The sequence below is a fragment of the Canis lupus genome, chromosome 28 (assembly GCF_003254725.2).
Source record: "Canis lupus dingo isolate Sandy chromosome 28, ASM325472v2, whole genome shotgun sequence".
NCBI classification, from domain to species: domain Eukaryota; kingdom Metazoa; phylum Chordata; class Mammalia; order Carnivora; family Canidae; genus Canis; species Canis lupus.
This window is the reverse complement of record NC_064270.1, coordinates 149,223-167,927: the sequence shown is the minus strand read 5'-3', so window position 1 is coordinate 167,927 and position 18,705 is coordinate 149,223. Positions and strand designations below refer to the sequence as shown.

The window sequence follows — 18,705 nt, the reverse complement described above, 5'->3', positions numbered from 1 at the left end:
GAGTAGCACCAAATTGTTGGCATAATCTCTTAAAATGTCTATAATAGTGGTTCATTACTGTGATTTCAGAAATATTCATCAAGGTTCTTGTCCCCACAGAAGATAGCAGAATAAATTATTTTAGTTATCTGGGAAGATACTCATTACTTTTATAATTATAAAGTCATGCTTTACCATGATAATAGCAGAGAGCCAAAGAAAAACTTTGAAGGGATTTGTACTTTAGGAAAATCATTTCAGTTGCTGCTGTGAGTAGATGGGCATGGAGGCAGTGACACAGACAGACCAGCTGAGAGATGAAACAGGCTTGATCTAAGTTAGCAGCAGTGGGAACTGAGAGATGGGGAGGGTTCTGGAGGTATTAACACAATTCAGATTTCAGTAATCACAATATATTAACTGTGAGTAATTGCATAAAGTACAAACTTCACGTCTAATTCTTGGTCTGCAAATTACTATGTTAATAACAGATGCTCATCACGATCACTGACTAATCATGTCACTTTTTTTCTTTTTTTACTTCTTTTAAAATATGTCTGCAGTTGGTACTATGTACCTGTTATTCAGCTCATGCAGATACCAAAGCATGTAGTTGTGTCACCTCCTTATTTTTCAGTGATAAGTCTATATCACATTTTACAAAAATGGATTATCAAAAGTTGATTCATCAACAAAGATAAAATTGAAGCAAAGAAAGTAAAAGTGAAATAAGTCAATCGGAGAAGGACAAACATTATATGGTCTCATTCATTTGGGGAATATAAATAATAGTGAAAGGGAATAGAAGGGAAGGGAGAAGAAATGGGTAGGAAATATCAGAAAGGGAGACAGAACATGAAAGACTCCTAACTCTGGGAACGAACTAGGGGTGGTGGAAGGGGAGGAGGGTGGGGGGAGGGGTGATTGGGTGATGGGCACTGAGGGGGGCACTTGGCAGGATGAGCACTGGGTGTTATGCTAAATGTTGGCAAATTGAACACCAATAAAAGATAAATTTATTATTTAAAAAAGAAAATAAAAGTAGTAATACTGGGAGTGAAATCCTAATGGAATGTGAATAGCATTATAGAAAAAAATAGCTTGCCCTGGAAAAGGTTGCTGAACAATCATAGTTTGTCTAATTGATTATTAAAATCTTTTGTATGGCTTCAGCTTGCATGGTCATATTTATGGCCCTATGCTACTATGCAAGGCAAGAATGTACCTCATTATGTAGTCTGGAGGTTTTTAGATATAAAGACAACATCTTATATTTCTGTAGTGCTTTACAATTTGCAAAGCATTTTAAAATGCATAATTATATATATTCTTCATAAAATATCTCTGAAGTAGACTATTGGATTCCATAATTCCTATTTCACAGAAGAGCGAATAAGCTCTGAGTTAAAAGGTGTTTTGAAGGCGAATAAATGAGTGGGGCCATACCACAAGTCATATTCTCTGATTTGTGGCCTAATACTTTTTCTGTTACTTGTCTCTGGTCAGGATCTACTCAGAACAAACTAAGAATGATAGTAACTTAAATTTCTAGTAGTTCTCCACTTTACAGAGCATGTTTAAACATATTGAGTGCTGTCTAGAGTCATGCAAGGAAGGCAGTGCAGATGATAATATCTGAATTTAAGGATGCAAGTGATGAGGAAAGGATAATTTCAACAAATGGTTCCGGGCAATTGCTTATTCATATGTTAAAAATGAACTGTACTCTTATCTCATACCTTATATAAAAATTAACTCAAAATAGATGATAGGCCCAATTTTAGTTAAAACCATAAAACTTTTGAAGAATACTTGAAAAAAGTATTGAGAAATACTTGAGAAAAATCCTTGGATTTGGCAGAATTTTTCTGAATAGGACACAAAAACCCTAAACTGTAAAAGAAAAAAACACATTACACTTTGATTTAAATAAAAAATTGCTCTTCAAAGTACATTCTTAGGAAAATGAAAAGGCAAGCAACAGACTGGGAGAAAAACACATTCAAAACATTTATCCGACAAAGGATTTGTATTTAGTATATCTAAAGAATTTCTACACCTCAATAAGAGGACAAAAAAACCCAACAATAAGTGAGCAGATTTGAGTGGCTACTTCAAAGAAGATATATGGGTGACAGATATGTGAAAATATGCTCAATATTCTTAATCATTAGGAAAGCACACATTAAAACTTTAATAAGATACATTTCACACCAGCTACAGAAGAGTTTAACTTATAGTGTTAAGCATATGATTCAACATTTCTACTCCTCTGTATTTACCTGAGAGAAATTGAAGCATGTATCTACATATAGACATCCATAGGAATAATACTCATATCAGTTTTATTTGCAAAAGGAAAAACCTGAAAACAACCTAGTATCCATCAACAGGAGAGTGAATAAACAAATTTGATATGTCCACTCAGCAGGTACTACTCAGCTCTAAAAAATAGTAAACTAATGATGAATCTCAAAATAATTATGTGGAGTAAAAAAAGCCAATCAAAAGGATGTATACTGTACATTGTATACTGAATTGTTTTCCCTCAAAATTCATGTATTAAAATCTTAACCCATAGTACCTATGAATGTGACTGTTCTTGGAGATAGGGCCTTTAATTTCAGCCTGATTAGATTTCAATTCTGCAGTAACAGTCTCTAGACTCCTTTACGCTTTTTCCCAGAGCCAACAGTAGCTTTATAATTCTACTTCTAATTGAATTTCTGATATCATATTAAAATCCATATTCTGTAACTCTGTGGCAGAGAGTATTGTTTCCGGTTCTTTCTTTTGTGGTGAGTTCTTACTTCTAGTCATTTTGTGCAGTGCAGTGTGGCTGTATGAGTGGGCTGAGTCAAAAATATCAACCATGACCTAAGTAAAATACACCCCAGATGATTCTGAAGAGGTCAGAGGCCAGAAAATAAAAGAAAAAGAACAGAACAAAATAAAACAAAAGGACCACTAAAGTGAAAAACAAACTTTAAAACAAAGTAGTAAAAATAAAAACCCAAAAACCAAAAACAAAGAAGAAAAAAGGAAAAGAAAAAAACGTAAAGAAAAGAGGAAAAATAGAAAGGGGGGGGCGGATGGTGGTGGTGACAAAGTTGTAGTGGAGGGAGAATGTAGTCTACCTGAGGGGCCTAGAGGGTGATCCTCTTGGTTCTGAGTGTATTTTGTTCTCTATGTTAGAAGATATTCAGTCCCAAATTTATATAAACCAGCAACTTAGATAAAGCCCCAACACTGACCACCAAAACATAAACTAGATAAGAGAGGGGGGCAGAATGAGAAGGAAGAGAGAATATAATCTCACAGAATGAACCAACAAGGTGTTCCACTTGGTTCTGGTTGTATGTTGGTCGTGCATTAGAAAGTACTAACTTCCATTATTGTAAAACAAAATGAGGCAGAAAAAAACAAAAAAAGTCCATATCTTGTATATCTATAAAAATTAAATTGAATACATTGAAGGGAATCCAGAAGTGGAAAATATATCTAAGACATGTAATTGTAGAAATATGAAAGTCAAAAAGGAAAAGATTTAAAAATGAAGAGGTAATATATTGTTGTTAAGGTGGGAAAAAGAAAAAATATTGGATATTTTTAGTCTGATATAAAAACGAGTTGTAATGGAAAAAGAAAGAAAAAAAGGGACCCTTTAGTCTGTATACTATTTTCCCTCAGACCTGGAGGTTTCCAGCGCTGCTTGGTCAAGAACTTGCTCTTCCCCTGTCCTTCCAGCTGGTCTTCTGGGGGAGGGGCCAGCTGTGCTGATTCTCAGGTGTGTACCTGGGGAGATACCCCGCCCCCCACCAGGTGCTGGGCTCAGTGGGAGCTATTTATCCCCATGAGGCCTCTGTTCCATGGCACTGCCTCCCTCCCCCTGCCTGCCTGCCTACCAGGCACAAGGTGACACAAGGAGGAACAACACTGGTGGCAGCCAGCTCTCCAGCCCTGGAGTCAGCTCCCTGCAATAACTACCACAGTCTGGCCTAGATGCTCCTGGGGCAGATGTACTGACCTGCACAGCTGGGGGCGCCTGGTGGCAAGAGAGTCCTCGCTGTCCTGTGCCCTCCGTGCCTCCACCTATCCTGCGGAGAGCACAGGATCCTGGGCTGTGTCTTCCTGGCATCCTGGGATCCGGGGCCTCTACTGCTGGAATCTGCTCCCGGGTCCATGACTCCCAAAGGCAGCAGGGCGCAGACCCCTCCACCCGGAGCCCCCGCCTGACCTACTGGCTTCTCCCTGAGGCCCCACTGGCTGCACGCTTTAGCCCTTTACCGAGATGGGCCCGTGGTGTGAGGTGCACTTTACCCTGGGGCGCACTTCCTCTATTAGTGACCCTGGGAATCTGGAGGCTTCCCTGCCCCTCCTGCGGTTCTGCCTAGTTTTCCTACTGAGCACTTTTCCATCTGGGAAGAATCTGGTGCAGATTTTTAAAGTTCCCCCTTCTCCGGGGCCAGGCTTTCCTGTCCCGGAGGGTCTCAACAACCGGCTTTAGCCTGGCTCCTTGCAGGGCTCCACTTGATTCTTTTTTATTTTTTTCTGCCTCCTACCTTGTTAGCAGTGGAAATCCTTCTCTCTGTAGTGTTCCAGCTGTTATTTCTATAAGTCTCTGGTTGAATTCCTAGGTGTTCAGGATGTTTTGAAAGTTAGTTGGTGAGGCTGGATGAGTTGAGGACCCTACTCATCTGCCGTCTTGCCCCACCCCCAGGAGTCAGATTGAGATAGGGCCTTTAAAGAGGTAATTAAAACAAAATGAGGCTCTTTGGGTGTTCCCTAATCCAATCTTGACTGAAGAGGAGTTAGGACACTCCAAAGACACCAGGAATGTATGAGGACAGAACAATGTGAGCCCACATGAGGACACTACAAAAGGCAGGACTGGTTAAGCCAAGGGGAGGCCATATAAGAAACCAATTCTGCTGACGCCTGGATCTTGGACATCTAGCCTCCAGAACTGTGAAAATAAATGTCTGTTATTTAAGCTACCCAGCCTGTGGTATCCATCAGACTGATACACTGTATCACACCATTTACATAAAATTCTAGAAAATTCATAGTAATTCATAGTTCATCATTTGTTGCTTTGAGAGCAGGAGTAGAGCAAGTAGGATAGATTACTAAAGGGCATGAGAACATTGTAGCAGTTATAGAGATGTTTGGTTATCTCTAATAGTATTGGTTTCATGGGTGTGCATATATGACAATTATACCTCAATACACTTTAAAAAGATAGTGAGTGCAAAAGATGTATTACACTTTTAATATTTTGTACAGTTTACCATTATATACATAGCTGGAAAAATACCGGCTATCTAAGGGAGAGATTTAACAAGTATCCATATGCCATACATTAGTGAGCTCACTGCATGTTTTTGGTTTTTTTTAACATTTATTTGAGAGAGAGAGTGGGGGAGAGGAGGGACAGAGGCAGAAGGAGAGAGGGAACCTCCAGAAGACTCTCCAGTGAGCATGGAGCCCAAAGTGGGACTCAGTCTCATGACCCTGAGATCATGACCTGAGCCAAAATTAAGTCAGACACCCAACTGAATGAGCCACCAGGCACCCCTCTATGTTTGTTACTATTACTACCAACATCACTACCACCAGTAGTAGTAGTAGTAATATGTTTGTATGTTCTCAGGGCTGATCTAAGTCCTTCACAGTAACTCATTTAATTCTCACCACAATGCTATGATGTTCATACTAACAGTATCTTTGTTTTACAAAAAGTCTAAAATAAATTACCTTCCCCACAGTCACACTGCAAATAAGAGAGGTCTGGCATTCAAACTTAGGTTTAACCACTATGAAATAGTGCTTCTCTATATTTTTCTAGATTACAAAAAGATTTTTATTGTGCTGTATGTTATTTTCTATTTCAAGAACCATTTTTAGCACTTAAATGATAGATTCTCAGTCATTCTTTATATAGACATAAAACTATGTTTTGCAAAGCTTGTTACTCTGTACGCTTTTTATTTCTTTCCCTTTTCCCTTAATTTGAGGTCTCTGTCCTGATTCATTAGTTGTTTGGTTAAAGATAGGCTATATAGTTGATATAGTTGCCTCAAATTCAATCTGCATCTCTCTCTCTTTCACCCTCTCTCTCACATGTGCATGCATTCTCTCCCTTTTTTCCCTGACAAGTGAATATCTTTGTTTATTTTATAATTGTGGGATTCCAGTCCTTTTCTCTAAGTTTTTCTGAGTGTTAATTCATTGTCCTCCAGCTTCTAGTGTTTTAGGTGAGAAATATAATGATAATGTCATCTTATTCTATAAGAAACATATTCTTTCATTCTGAAACCTGATAACATTTTAATTTTTTCCTGAAGCTTAGGAACCTTACTATGTATATTTCATTTCATTGGTCTTACCTAGAATCCATAGAGCCTTTTAATCTGAAGACTCAGTCTTCCATTAGCTATAGGAAAGCTTGTTCAGTTATTTAGTAATTGTTCTTCCTTTCCCTGCTCCATTTTTCTTCTTCTGGAGCTCCTATGATTTATAGGGCTAGCCTCTTGGATCTGTCTTCTAAGGCTTTCATCTTTTCTCTAATTATTTCTTTACTTTTGCCTCTTTGTAGTTTTGCACATACCTCCCCCCCCGCCATCTAGTTTTTTATTGTTTTTTTTTTCACTTGGTCTTCTAGGGAACTAAATTAAGTTTCAAGAAAGATCTTCCTTCTTCAAATCATCTACTAAAATTTTTAGCTTGTGTGATGCTTACTCTTACATGTCAACTTGGCTAAGCTACACTACCCAGATATTTGGTCAAAAACTGGTCTAGATGTTGCTGTAAAGGTATTTGTAGATATATTTAACATTCAAATCCATGGACTTTGAGTAGTTCAGGTTACCCTCTACAATATGGATGAACTTCATCCAATCAATTGAAGGCCTTAAGAGAAAAAGATTAAGGTCTTCCAAGAAAGAAGCCATTTTGTCTCCAGATTGTCTTTGGACTCAGGACTGTAACATCAATTCTTGGCTGAATTCTCCAGCCTAATAGCCTACCCTGCAAATTTCAGACTGGCTAGTCCCCACAGTCATGGGAACCAACTCCTTAAAATAAATCTCTCTCACTGTATGTGTGTGTGTGTGTGTGTGTGTGTGTGTGTGTGTGTGTGTAGCCTATTGATTCTGCTTCTCTGAGAACACTGACTGATACAAATTTTGGTACCAAGAGTGATTCTACAGGAACAGAATCTTAAGGATGAGTTTTATGAATTGGTTTCCTACTCTGATAAAACTTAAGGGCATTAATGACTCTATTTCCAATAGTAGAGCAATGGTAATCCATGGTGTGATAATGGCAATACAAATACACAGAATCTCACTACCAGGTATTCCTTCTCAAATACTTATAAGAAGCAAGGTTTGGATTACTCTATATTCCATACCTTAGAACATTTTTGTCAAACTAAAAAGTATAATGAGATTGGCTGGTTAGTTCTAATTGTGCTAGTCAAAGTAGGAAAGTAAAGAATGATCTCAGGGATTTGAATTTCCAGCCCAAGCACCACATAAATGACCTAAAAGTTTTCATGTTTTCCTTGAAAGAAACCTTTATCTCCTATAGCCATGGAGTTGAGACTGTTGAAAATCAAACCCACAGTCTCATCCTGTAAATGCCTGCCTTACTATGTAAGTCAAATTCCCCACCTTGCAAGGTGTTTGCTGTTAAAGGGAGGGCATTGATTGAGAAGGACTGGGTTTCTGAAAATTAGAATGGAAACATATGGGAAGATCCTGATGGAGAGGGGCACATCAAACCCCTGAACACTGAAGGTCTTCTTTGCCATTTCTTACTGACACTGACACTAATCTGACAGTAGTTCCAGGAGACCAAAAGTGTCACCCTGATCCACCAGTAAGGGTAATGCTTATAGTAGTCAGATAAGCAATGGAGTTTTAGCTTGGGTCCATTTCACAGGTCCAGTGGATTTTGACCCACTGTGGTTATTTATACAGTTCTGGAATAGACATATTCAGCAACTGGCAGAATCCCCACACAGGTGTCTGACCTGTGGAGGATGGCCAGTTACGGTGGTGAGGTCCAAGTAGAAGCCTGTAGATCTGCTTCTATCTGGGATAATAGTAAAGCAGACACAATACTGCATTCCTGAGAGAATGCAGAGATTAGTGTCCCCATCAAGAATTGGAAAGGTGCAAGGCTGGTGAGTACCACAACATTCCCATTCGTCTCAGTTATTTCACCTGTGGAGAAAACAAATGGATCTTGGAGGATGACAGTAGATTATTATAAACTTAAGCAGGTGGTGACTATAACCTCAGCTGTTGTACCAGATGTGATTTCATTGCTTTAGAAAATCAGTACATCCCCTAGTACCTAGTGTATATTATCTGGAAAGTGCTTTTTCTCCATGTAAAGACCACCAGAAGCAGCTTGTTTTCAGCAGGCCAGGCCAGTGGTGTACCTCCACTGCCCTATCTCAGGAATAGATCCATTCTCTAGCCCTATATATCATATATTTCCCAGGGATCTGTATTACCTTTCTCTTACTTAAGACATCACACTGGTCCATTTTATTGATGGCATTATGCTGATTGAATCTAGGGAATAAGAAGTAGCAATTAGGGGGGAGGAGCAAGATGGAGGAAGAGCAGGGTCTCCAAGTCACCTGTCTCCACCAAACTACCTAGAAAACCTTCAAATTATCCTGAAAATCTATGAATTCGGCCTGAGATTTAAAGAGAGACCAGCTGGAATGCTACAGTGAGAAGAGTTCGCGCTTCTATCAAGGTAGGAAGACGGGGAAAAAGAAGTAAAGAAACAAAGGCCTCCAAGGGGGAGGGGCCCCGCGAGGAGCCGGGCTGAGGCCGGGGCGAGTGTCCCCAGGACAGGAGAGCCCCGTCCCGGAGGAGCAGGAGCTGCACCGACCTTCCCGGGCGGAAAGGGGCTCGCAGGGAGGTGGAGCAGGACCCAGGAGGGCGGGGATGCCCTCGGGATCCCGGGGACACTAACAGCAACTGCGCACCCAGGAGAGTGCGCCGAGCTCCCTAAGGGCTGCAGCGCGCACGGCGGGACCCGGCGGGACCCGGAGCAGCTGAAGGGGCTCGGGCGGCGGCTCCGCGGAGGGGGCTGCGCGGCCCGGGAGCGCGAATCCACCAGCGCAGGCTCCGGAGCACAGGGCGCCGGGACACAGCCCAGGATCCGGCCTCCCCCCGGGACAGGCAGAGGCCGGGAGGGCCCAGGACAGCGAGGACGCTCCTGCCCCAGCTGAGCAGATCAGCGGCCCCGCCCCGGAGCCTCCAGGCCCTGCAGACGGAGTTCCTGCCGGAGCTGAATCCAGGTTTCCAGAGCTGCCCCGCCACTGGGGCTGTTCCTCCTGCGGCCTCACGGGGTAAACAACCCCCACTGAGCCCTGCACCAGGCAGGGGCACAGCAGCTCCCCCAACTGCTAACACCTGAAAATCAGCACAACAGGCCCCTCCCCCAGAACACCAGCTAGACGGACAACTTCCAGGAGAAGCCAAGGGACTTAAAGTACACAGAATCAGAAGATACTCCCCCGTGGTTCTTTTTTTGTTTGTTTGTTTTTGTTTTTGTTTTTGTTTTTGTTTTGTTTTGCTTTTTGATTTGTTTCCTTCCCCCACCCCCTTTTTTTTCTCCTTTCTTTTTCTTTCTCTTTTTCTTCTTTTTTTTTTTTTTTTCGTTTTTTTTCGTTTTTTTTTTCTTTTTCTTCCCTTTTTTTTCTCTTTCTCTTTTCTTTCCTTCTTTCTCTCCTCTCTTTTTCTCTTTTTCCCAATACAACTTGCTTTTGGCCACTCTGCACTGAGCAAAATGACTAGAAGGAAAACCTCACCTCAAAAGAAAGAATCAGAAACAGTCCTCTCTCCCACAGAGTTACAAAATCTGGATTACAATTCAATGTCAGAAAGCCAGTTCAGAAGCACTATTATACAGCTACTGGTGGCTCTAGAAAAAAGTATAAAGGACTCAAGAGACTTCATGACTGCAGAATTTAGAGCTAATCAGGCAGAAATTAAAAATCAATTGAATGAGATGCAATCCAAACTAGAAGTCTTAACGACGAGGGTTAACGAGGTGGAAGAACGAGTGAGTGACCTAGAAGACAAGTTGATAGCAAAGAGGGAAACTGAGGAAAAAAGAGACAAACAATTAAAAGACCATGAAGATAGATTAAGGGAAATAAACGACAGCCTGAGGAAGAAAAACCTACGTTTAATTGGGGTTCCCGAGGGCGCCGAAAGGGACAGAGGGCCAGAATATGTATTTGAACAAATTCTAGCTGAAAACTTTCCTAATCTGGGAAGGGAAACAGGCATTCAGATCCAGGAAATAGAGAGATCCCCCCCTAAAATCAATAAAAACCGTTCAACACCTCGACATTTAATTGTGAAGCTTGCAAATTCCAAAGATAAGGAGAAGATCCTTAAAGCAGCAAGAGACAAGAAATCCCTGACTTTTATGGGGAGGAGTATTAGGGTAACAGCAGACCTCTCCACAGAGACCTGGCAGGCCAGAAAGGGCTGGCAGGATATATTCAGGGTCCTAAATGAGAAGAACATGCAACCAAGAATACTTTATCCAGCAAGGCTCTCATTCAAAATGGAAGGAGAGATAAAGAGCTTCCAAGACAGGCAGCAACTAAAAGAATATGTGACCTCCAAACCAGCTCTGCAAGAAATTTTAAGGGGGCCTCTTAAAATTCCCCTTTAAGAAGAAGTTCAGTGGAACAGTCCACAAAAACAAAGACTGAATAGATATCATGATGACACTAAACTCATATCTCTCAATAGTAACTCTGAATGTGAACGGGCTTAATGACCCCATCAAAAGGCGCAGGGTTTCAGACTGGATAAAAAAGCAGGACCCATCTATTTGCTGTCTACAAGAGACTCATTTTAGACAGAAGGACACCTACAGCCTGAAAATAAAAGGTTGGAGAACCATTTACCATTCGAATGGTCCTCAAAAGAAAGCAGGGGTAGCCATCCTTATATCAGATAAACTAAAATTTACCCCAAAGACTGTAGTGAGAGATGAAGAGGGACACTATATCATACTTAAAGGATCTATTCAACAAGAGGACTTAACAATCCTCAATATATATGCTCCGAATGTGGGAGCTGCCAAATATATAAATCAATTATTAACCAAAGTGAAGAAATACTTAGATAATAATACACTTATACTTGGTGACTTCAATCTAGCTCTTTCTATACTCGATAGGTCTTCTAAGCAAAACATCTCCAAAGAAACGAGAGCTTTAAATGATACACTGGACCAGATGGATTTCACAGATATCTACAGAACTTTACATCCAAACTCAACTGAATACACATTCTTCTCAAGCGCACATGGAACTTTCTCCAGAATAGACCACATATTGGGTCACAAATCGGGTCTGAACCGATACCAAAAGATTGGGATTGTCCCCTGCATATTCTCGGACCATAATGCCTTGAAATTAGAACTAAATCACAACAAGAAGTTTGGAAGGACCTCAAACACATGGAGGTTAAGGACCATCCTGCTAAAAGATAAAAGGGTCAACCAGGAAATTAAGGAAGAATTAAAAAGATTCATGGAAACTAATGAGAATGAAGATACAACCGTTCAAAATCTTTGGGATGCAGCAAAAGCAGTCCTAAGGGGGAAATACATCGCAATACAAGCATCCATTCAAAAACTGGAAAGAACTCAAATACAAAAGCTAACCTTACACATAAAGGAGCTAGAGAAAAAACAGCAAATAGATCCTACACCCAAGAGAAGAAGGGAGTTAATAAAGATTCGAGCAGAACTCAACGAAATCGAGACCAGAAGAACTGTGGAACAGATCAACAGAACCAGGAGTTGGTTCTTTGAAAGAATTAATAAGATAGATAAACCATTAGCCAGCCTTATTAAAAAGAAGAGAGAGAAGACTCAAATTAATAAAATCATGAATGAGAAAGGAGAGATCACTACCAACACCAAGGAAATACAAACGATTTTAAAAACATATTATGAACAGCTATACGCCAATAAATTAGGCAATCTAGAAGAAATGGACGCATTCCTGGAAAGCCACAAACTTCCAAAACTGGAACAGGAAGAAATAGAAAACCTGAACAGGCCAATAACCAGGGAGGAAATTGAAGCAGTCATCAAAAACCTCCCAAGACACAAGAGTCCAGGGCCAGATGGCTTCCCAGGAGAATTTTATCAAACGTTTAAAGAAGAAATCATACCTATTCTCCTAAAGCTGTTTGGAAAGATAGAAAGAGATGGAGTACTTCCAAATTCGTTCTATGAAGCCAGCATCACCTTAATTCCAAAGCCAGACAAAGACCCCGCCAAAAAGGAGAATTACAGACCAATATCCCTGATGAACATGGATGCAAAAATTCTCAACAAGATACTGGCCAATAGGATCCAACAGTACATTAAGAAAATTATTCACCATGACCAAGTAGGATTTATCCCTGGGACACAAGGCTGGTTCAACACCCGTAAAACAATCAATGTGATTCATCATATCAGCAAGAGAAAAACCAAGAACCATATGATCCTCTCATTGGATGCAGAGAAAGCATTTGACAAAATACAGCATCCATTCCTGATTAAAACTCTTCAGAGTGTAGGGATAGAGGGAACATTCCTCGACATCTTAAAAGCCATCTATGAAAAGCCCACAGCAAATATCATTCTCAATGGGGAAGCACTGGGAGCCTTTCCCCTAAGATCAGGAACAAGACAGGGATGTCCACTCTCACCACTGCTATTCAACATAGTACTGGAAGTCCTAGCCTCAGCGATCAGACAACAAAAAGACATTAAAGGCATTCAAATTGGCAAAGAAGAAGTCAAACTCTCTCTCTTCGCCGATGACATGATACTCTACATAGAAAACCCAAAAGTCTCCACCCCAAGATTGCTAGAGCTCATACAGCAATTCGGTAGCGTGGCAGGATACAAAATCAATGCCCAGAAGTCAGTGGCATTTCTATACACTAACAATGAGACTGAAGAAAGAGAAATTAAGGAGTCAATCCCATTTACAATTGCACCCAAAAGCATAAGATACCTAGGAATAAACCTCACCAAAGATGTAAAGGATCTATACCCTCAAAACTATAGAACACTTCTGAAAGAAATTGAGGAAGACACAAAGAGATGGAAAAATATTCCATGCTCATGGATTGGCAGAATTAATATTGTGAAAATGTCAATGTTACCCAGGGCAATATACACGTTTAATGCAATCCCTATCAAAATACCATGGACTTTCTTCAGAGAGTTAGAACAAATTATTTTAAGATTTGTGTGGAATCAGAAAAGACCCCGAATAGCCAGGGGAATTTTAAAAAAGAAAACCATATCTGGGGGCATCACAATGCCAGATTTCAGGTTGTACTACAAAGCTGTGGTCATCAAGACAGTGTGGTACTGGCACAAAAACAGACACATAGATCAGTGGAACAGAATAGAGAATCCAGAAGTGGACCCTGAACTTTATGGGCAACTAATATTCGATAAAGGAGGAAAGACTATCCATTGGAAGAAAGACAGTCTCTTCAATAAATGGTGCTGGGAAAATTGGATATCCACATGCAGAAGAATGAAACTAGACCACTCTCTTTCACCATACACAAAGATAAACTCAAAATGGATGAAAGATCTAAATGTGAGACAAGATTCCATCAAAATCCTAGAGAAGAACACAGGCAACACCCTTTTTGAACTCGGCCATAGTAACTTCTTGCAAGATACATCCACGAAGGCAAAAGAAACAAAAGCAAAAATGAACTATTGGGACTTCATCAAGATAAGAAGCTTTTGCACAGCAAAGGATACAGTCAACAAAACTCAAAGACAACCTACAGAATGGGAGAAGATATTTGCAAATGACATATCAGATAAAGGGCTAGTTTCCAAGATCTATAAAGAACTTATTAAACTCAACACCAAAGAAACAAACAATCCAATCATGAAATGGGCAAAAGACATGAACAGAAATCTCACAGAGGAAGACATAGACATGGCCAACATGCATATGAGAAAATGCTCTGCATCACTTGCCATCAGGGAAATACAAATCAAAACTACAATGAGATACCACCTCACACCAGTGAGAATGGGGAAAATTAACAAGGCAGGAAACAACAAATGTTGGAGAGGATGCGGAGAAAAGGGAACCCTCTTACACTGTTGGTGGGAATGTGAACTGGTGCAGCCACTCTGGAAAACTGTGTGGAGGTTCCTCAAACAGTTAAAAATAGACCTGCCCTACGACCCAGCAATTGCACTGTTGGGGATTTACCCCAAAGATACAAATGCAATGAAACGCCGGGACACCTGCACCCCGATGTTTCTAGCAGCAATGGCCACTATAGCCAAACTGTGGAAGGAGCCTCGGTGTCCAACGAAAGATGAATGGATAAAGAAGATGTGGTTTATGTATACAATGGAATATTACTCAGCTATTAGAAATGACAAATACCCACCATTTGCTTCAACGTGGATGGAACTGGAGGGTATTATGCTGAGTGAAGTAAGTCAGTCGGAGAAGGACAAACATTATATGTTCTCATTCATTTGGGGAATATAAATAATAGTGAAAGGGAAAATAAGGGAAGGGAGAAGAAATGTGTGGGAAATATCAGAAAGGGAGATAGAACGTAAAGACTGCTAACTCTGGGAAACGAACTAGGGGTGGTAGAAGGGGAGGAGGGCGGGGGGTGGGAGTGAATGGGTGACGGGCACTGGGTGTTATTCTGTATGTTAGTAAATTGAACACCAATAAAAAAAAATAAAAAAAATAAAAAAAAAAAAATAAAAAAAAAAAAAAAAAAAAAAGAAGTAGCAATTAACTTATCCAGACTTACCAATAAGACATTTGTGAGTCACAGGGGAAAATTAGCCCAACAAAAATTCTACCTCATTGAAATTTCTAGAGGTTCAATGGTGTGGGGAATGCCAGAATAATCCCTTCTAAGGAGAAGGATAAGATGTTGCATCTGACTCCTCCTATAGCCCAAAGACGTACAATGCCTAATGACCTCTTTGGACTTTGGGGACAACATATTCCTCATTTCAGTGTGCTACCCTGGCTCATTTTACTAAGGCTAGTTTGAGTGAGGCCCAGAACAAAAAAAAAAAAAGCTTTACAGCAAGTCCATGGTGCTGTGCAAGTTGCTCTGCCACTTGGACCATATGATCCAGTAGATACAATGTCAGTGGTAGCTAGGGATACCGTTTGGAACCTGTGGCAGGCCCCTACAAGTGAATGAATCATAGCTCATGCCATGGGCTTTTAGAACAAACCCCTGCCAATCTCTGTATTACTACTCTCATTTTAAGGAACAGTTTTTGCCCTGCTATGAGGTATTATTAGAGACTGGACATTTAACCATAGGCCATAAAACCAGAAAGTAAACTGTGGACAGCAGAATTAAATGCAAGTGGTATATACAATGTTGGGTTTGAACAGAATTTGAGATGATGAGTAAGTTAGATGAAGGAGCCAAAATGTGCATGGTCCCCTTTCCTGCTGCATTACCTTCTCTCTTCCAGCCTGAATCTGTGGCCTCAAGAGGAGTTCCCTATTATTAATTGACCAAGAAAGAGAAAACTATGATGTGGTTTACAGATGGTTTTGCACTGTATGCAGGCACCACTCAGAAGCAGACAGCAGGAACACTACAGCCTTTTGGAGGGGACATCCCCCAAAGACAGTGATGAAGGGAAATCTTCCTAGTTGGTAGAACTTTGAGCAGTATACTTGATTGTCCATTTTGCTTAGAAGGAGCAAATTGCTTAGAAGGAGCAGATTTGCCAGAGGTGCAAATCTGTGCTAATTCAGGGGCTGTGGCCAATGGCTTAGCTGGGTGGTCAGGGACTTGGAAGGAACATGATTGGAAAGTTGGTTACAAGGAGGTCTGAAGAAGAGGTGTGTGGATAGACCTCTCTGAATTAGCAAAAAACATGAACATATTTGTGCCATATGGCCATGCTCACTGAAAGGTGACTTAAGGAGAGGATTTTAATAATCAGGTGGATAGAATGATCCATTCTGTGCATACCAGTCAGTCTCTTTCCCAGCCAATCCTGTCATTACCCAATGGATTAATGACCAAAGTGGATGTGCTACTGGGAATAGAAGTTATGAATAACTTCTAATAAGGCTCAGCAACATGAACTTCTAGTCCCCCAGATTGACTTTGCTATGGTCACTGCTGGGTGCCCAGTTTGCCAGCTGCAGACCTCAACGCTGAGGCCCCAGCATGGCACTACTTCCCTGGGGGTTCAGCCAATACCTGACAGCAGGTTGATTACATTGAACTACTTCTATAATAGAAGCAACAGTGCTTTTTTCAGTACTTTTTTTTTTTCAGAATGGACACAATGTGGATTTGCATCCCTGCATGCAGTACTTCTACCAAATCTACCATCCATGGACCCAAAGAATGCTTTATGTAACATCATTAGTCCACACAGCATTGCTTGTGTCCAAGGAGCTCACCTTGAGGCAAATGATTTGTGACAGTGGGCTCATGCTCGTGGAATTCACTGGTCTTAACATATTCCTCATCCTCCTGAAGCAGCTGGCCATGAAATGGCTTCTTTTTTTAAAAAAATTACTTTAAAAATCCTTTATTGATGATTGCTTGTCTTAGGATGCTTTTTATTTTTTTATTTTTTATTTTTTTAATTGGTGTTCAATTTACCAACATACAAAATAACCCCCAGTGCCCGTCACCCAATCACTCCCACCCCCCGCCCTCCTCCCCTTCTACCACCCCTAGTTCGTTTCCCAGAGTTAGCAGTCTTCTTCAAAGACTCAGTTACAGTGCCAGCTAGGTGGCAGTATCTCAAAGGGCTGGGGCAGTGTTCTCTCGGAGGTTGTATATGCTCCAAATTAGCATCCAGTATATATTGCTATTTCTGCCATAGCCAGGATTCAGGAATCGAGAACTGGAAATGGGAGTGGTGCAACTCATTAAGCTAGTGATATAGTAGCAAAGTTTCGCTTCCTGTGTCTGTGACCTTATGCTTTGCTTGTCTTGAGGTCTTAGTGGCTGTCTTCAATAATGTTGTCTGGTATTTGATGTGGTCTTTCCATCTTCAAACTTGAGTCTTCCTTGAGGGGCATCAGTTGATGGACTTAGTTGTAGACTGTGGAGTCTAGAAGAATTGCTGTATAATATGGAGCATACTACTTAGCCATTTTGAGTAAAGGTTTCGCATCTGAAAAGAAAGAATAATGTAATTCATTCAAAGGATTGTTTTGAAGTTCAGATGAGGTGATATATATACAGAGTGCATAAATACTGCTTGGACCTGGCATGCATATTTGCACTGAATTCTACAGTTGTGTCTTCTCTTGGGGAACCTTTCTCCTATGATCACTTGAGTTATTTCTTTTCTGCTGTGTATTCCGTAGCTTGCTTCTGAAAATTTTTTTTTTTTGTATTTTCTTTACATGTTCTGTACCCTTTAACATTCTAATCATTATCATCATGTTTTTCATCTTTTTTTTTTTCTGAGTTCTGGGAAAATTCCTAAGTCAGTTTTCTAAATCACTGATTTTTTTCCCATACACTTCTCATTTTAGACGTTTTAATTGAGTCATTGTGGATTTTATTTGAAAGCAAGCTTTTTTTTATTGCCTTAATGTTTACTTTATTAGGATTCATTTCACTGCAAAGCAACTATGTTGCATATTTAAAAATGTTAACAATTATAAGCATCTCAGAAAGGATTCTTCTTCCCCTATATCCTAGATTAAATTGTATCGTCCAAAAGAACATACCTTGAAGTTGTAGACCTTAGGACTTAAGAAAGTGACCTTATTTAGGAATGGGGCACTACAGATGTAATTAGTAAAGATGAGATGATGATGGGGTGGGTAGCTCCTAATTCAACTGACTGGTGTGCTTGTAATAAGATAGTCAGATGGAGACAAGGAGGGCTTCGTGGGAGGGTGGAGGCACCCACCTCCCACGATGATGGCCTGCCTCTATAAACCACCAAATGGGAACCCCAAATTTTGTCCTCAAATTTCTCACAGTCACGGAGAAGCAAGGATTTCTTTGCAGGTTCCAGATAGAACATCGTATGGAAGGCCCTACAAACTTTGGAACTGTATATGAATAGGAGAAATTCATTTCTAAAGTTTTAAGCCACCTAATTTGTGGTGCTTTGTATGGCACACAATAGATCCAAAAATCAATAAATAGATTTGGGAAAAGTCACTAATAAGTGGAATGCAACTGAACAATGAAATTATTTCTCAATTATAAAATTGAAAGCAAGCTTTTATTATTCTATATTGTTTAATTTTCATACATTTCATCTCCGTTTACATATAAAAATGCTGTTCTGCTATAAAGTAGTATATATTCACTACAAAAATTTAGATAATAGTCACTATTAACATTTTGGTGAATACTTGCCAGGTTTTATTATTATTATTATTATTATTATTATTATATGTTTATATATGACATATATGTATGATTTGTATATATGATGGAAGATCGCACTATAATGTTTTTGTTATCTCCTGTATAATTTAAAAATATAATGTATAAATAACTGTAGATATGTTATTCTTTTATAATAAAATAATGTTCTCATATTTCATTTTTTAAATATTTTATTCATTTATTTGACAGAGAGAGAGAGAGAGAGAGCAAGCCAGCAAGAGAGCACAAGTAGAGGGAGAGGAAGAGGGAG

At 40.1% G+C, this 18,705-nt stretch overlaps 1 protein-coding gene across 13 annotated transcripts in view; it reads left to right on the top strand.

Moving 5' to 3' along the window:
* PTPN20 (protein tyrosine phosphatase non-receptor type 20) overlaps positions 1–18,705 on the top strand; it is a 123,829-nt gene that overhangs the window by 87,986 nt on the left and 17,138 nt on the right. The gene's annotated exons all lie outside the window — the stretch shown is intronic.